We start from the raw sequence: 3,752 nt of genomic DNA on the forward strand, positions 1-3,752 counted from the left end.
GATTTGTGATACTATGCCCTCCTTCCTGCCCACTCTTCACCTCACTCTCCAAGACTTTCACACTGGAAGATTAAAAGAAAGCACTCAACTGGTGTTTCTTTCTGTAGCTGTGTCCCCCCTGCTCTGTGTTTTGCAAATACAGTTCTCGTGCACCCTCATATCCACGTGCAAAACTAAGACACACTCCACACCCTGCTTCAGTGCTGTCAACCAGCCCAAGAAGAACCTGTACTGAGACAATGCTGGGTTTTCCAGGAAGGGTCTGGCTCAGCAGCCCTCCCAGACAAAACACCAATTTCCTCATTTGCAGCAGATTAATCAGAGAGCTGCTTTGTGCGTGTGTGCAACAGCTCCTCGGGATTTCTCAAAGAATTACAGAAATATTGGAAGAAAGCCCATTCTCTCCTATCTAGCAAAAGGGATGTGTGCATCAGTGCACCCCACTAAGCAAAAAAAATTATGAAACCCCACAGCTCCTCATGACAGCCCACACAAAGTGTAGAGCTCTGTTGTGGAGGGGATGTCCCCACCAACGCTATCACTGCTTCACTTCCACAGCTCGGAAACAGAGACCCGACTCTTCTTCCTTGCACTTTCCAGCTTCTCAGCCAGATATATGTTTCTGCTTTTTAAAAAGAGCTGTAAAAGCACAAACTCATTTCACTTTTCCAGACTCACATCAGAGAGCCTCAGTGACCCCTCTTCTCTGTACACATTCCACTAAGCATTCCCATTTCCTTTCACACTCCAAAATGTTTAAGCACTGGCACAATAAAGCACACTCCAAGCTGTACCAGCAGTGCTTACTCCAGCAACTAAGACAACTCCCCAAGAACCAATTCCACGCTGATGACTAACTCCCAACACCATCATCCAGGCACCTTCACCCCCTCCAGCCTCAATATTCCCAAAACCAGGGGGTTGCCATTATTTCCTTTGACAAGCACACTCCCTAGGTGAGTAATTTCACTCTTCGAAGAAACTCCAACAGGAGCAAACAACTTTCCCACACCCCAGCAGTTTATAAAGTGAAATAGATGGAGCAACAGCGAAACAGCCCAGCCTGCAGCGAAGGTGTCAATTAAATGCTGGGAATAACTTTCTGCAGGGAAGTGCCAGAAAATTAAGCTTGTTAAAAAGGCTTTTAACCAAAAACAGCCTGGGATGGGCTAAGTCTGGGCAACCCTTCAAGCAAGGCAGGGCAGGCATCACCCTGCTCCCAAGGGGGACTGGTCAGTCCCCCACCCCACAGCTCTGGGGTGACAGGCGTGATAAGGGTACCCCCCAAATAACAGGGGGCACTCATGCCAGCCCCCCATACATTGGTCATAGTCCCCCCAGAAACAGGGTGCCCAGCAACACCAGACATTTCCAAAAAAGACAGGCTCTGATCATCCAAATTCCTACCAGATAACAGGGGACCAGTCACATCTCCAGATAACAGGGAGCTTTGGTCATCCCAAATAACATCCCCCCAAATAACAGGGGCACATTCACAGCACCCTCCCCACATAACAGGGGTCATCCCAGTCCTTCCGACCCCTCCAGTAAGAAGGATCTCGAAACATCTCAGTAACCCTCAGTAACAGGATGCCCACCCACACCAGACCTCCGGGTGAACAAGGGTTTCTGGTCATCTCCCCCCACCCCAAAAAGAGGTCCATTCACATCGACCTCCCCGCCAGTACCAGCGCGGCCACTCACAGCAGCACCCCCATACAGGGCACCCCAGTCATCCCAGTAACAGGCAGCCAGTCACGCCACTCCCCCCAGTATAACAAGAGACCCCATCCCATGCCAACCCCGCCAGGGCATGCCGGACCGTCCCTCCCCAGCACAGAGGATCCCAGCGGCGTAGCTCAGCTCCCCTCAGCCCTAGAGGACTCCCGGTCCCGCTCCCCTTCAGCCACATGTCCCCCGGGTCCCCGCACCCACCGCCGGCCCGGCCCGTCTGGCGCTGGCGGCTGCCGCGGCCCCGGCGCGGCCGGCACGTACAGCGGACCGCACCACCCGGGCACACGCGCGGGGGAGCACGCTCCGCCCTCGCCGCCCGCCAATAGGCGGCGAGCGCGCCTGCTTGTGGAGATTCCCCCCTCTGCGGTGGCGGATGGTACAGCCCCAGGACGGGGGTCTTAAAGGGACAGGAGCGGCAGGAGGGGCCGGGAGGGTAAAGCGTGGGTCAGGGGCCGGGCAGAATTGGGGCGTGGGGTGGTCAAGGGTGGGGTCAGGGTGCAGAACAACAGGGTCCAGAGGTCACAGTGGGTGCAAGCAGGGGGTCAGTGTGGAGGGCAGGCTTGGGGTCAACACTGTAGTTCGGGGGTGAGTATGGGGGCGCGCGTTGGGGTCATGGTGGGGCCAGAGTTGGGGTGGCAGTGGGAGCAGGGCTTGGGTCACTGTGGAGTCCTGTTTGGGGTCATAGGCTGGGGTCAATGGGCTGGGGTCACTTTTGGATGCTAACTGTGGGCTGACAGGACCCACAGACCCAGGACCCCTGTCTGTGGCCACTCCTGGGTGCACATGGTGCTGCTGTGGGACTCCCAGCTCCCCCAAGGTCACTGCCCAGACCAGGGTCCCGTGGGGGGTCAAGGGGACCCCATGGTGGAGGCTGGCACCCAGTCACCTCCACCCTCTGTGGGAGCCAGGGGTCTGCTCCACCGGGGCAAGCACACGCTCCTGATTTAACCACAGCCCAGATGGTTGGGGTGTTTTGGGGTGGTCTTCCTCTCTCTGCCACAGTGGGAAGTTGCACAAGCAGCTCTGGAAGCATCCCCAGCAGTCCCGGTGGGAGATTTTGCAACCCAAACCTCCAGAGCCCGGGTCCCACAGGGACCGCTGCTCTCCTCTCTGATGGTTGATTTTTTTGGGGGGGTGAAGCTGGGTTACACCTCCGCTGTTTCCAGCTTGGCCAAAGCCAGAGGCACAGCTTGCCCTGACCCCACTGAGCAGCCCCACGGCTCTGTGGGGTCACCCCGGGCTGGGTCCCCTCCCTGTGCCTGCTGGGCACTGGCACATCCAAAGTCACCATCATGACGCTGTCGCTGTGTTGACGCTCGCTCCAGAGTCAATAAAAGACTCGGGGAAGGTCCAAAGTTTGAGCTGGGCCTGGCAGGCACCTGAGGGGCCAGAAGAGGTGTGAGGAGGAGGCACAGACCTCAAGAACACCAGGGCTGCAGGGCTTGTTTCCTGCATTTGAGCAAAGCGTTGAGGGGTGCGATGTCATCTGGGTACTGGTGCCACTCACATAATTTTGGGATTGACCCCATGGAAGCTCCCTGGTCTGTCACCATACACTGTGGGGTGAATGGGCACAGGTAAAAAAGATCCCAGTGGCCCTGTGGGGACAGCGGGACAGAGCAGGTCCATGGCTGGGGTCATCCCATCAGGTGCCCAGACTGGCACAGCCTGTCCCATTCTGTCCCCACAGGGAAGGGGCTGGGGTCTCATCACACCCAGCCCAAACACCCCAGGGGGAAGCAGCAGAGTCCTGCAGCCCACAGAGACCTGTTTGGTCAGCACTTTGTGTCTCCCTCTACATCTCCCACCTCTCCAGCTCTCCTCTGTTCCCAGCACAGTTTGAAGCTGAACTTTTAGCCACAGAATTCTCACACTGCCAGCAGACAACACGGGACAGCCATGGAGGTGGCATTTGGCAGTGTCCTGGCCCTGGCACAGGGAACCTGGCCCCCAGTCAGGATGTCTGCATGGGTGTGCTTGGCCAAAAATTAATGACAGGAAAGCAAAGAAACACAGAC

General features: G+C 56.8%; 1 protein-coding gene across 7 annotated transcripts in view; it reads right to left on the reverse strand.

Annotated features, from left to right (window-relative positions):
• POR (cytochrome p450 oxidoreductase) overlaps nt 1–3,752 on the reverse strand; it is a 36,090-nt gene that overhangs the window by 26,104 nt on the left and 6,234 nt on the right. Inside the window, exon 1 of one of the 7 annotated variants that reach the window (XM_086859866.1) lies at nt 1,936–2,107. The exons of 3 other annotated variants lie outside the window; for them this stretch is intronic. The gene's annotated coding sequence lies outside the window, so the exon portion shown is untranslated. Of the gene's footprint in view, nt 1–1,802; nt 2,108–3,752 lie in introns of those variants that run through there. 3 more of the 7 variants (XM_086859867.1, XM_086859871.1, XM_086859870.1) reach the window with 3 other exon arrangements.

Source organism: Cyanistes caeruleus, chromosome 21 (assembly GCF_971803275.1).
Source record: "Cyanistes caeruleus chromosome 21, bCyaCae1.hap1.1, whole genome shotgun sequence".
Taxonomy (NCBI): Eukaryota; Metazoa; Chordata; class Aves; order Passeriformes; family Paridae; genus Cyanistes; species Cyanistes caeruleus.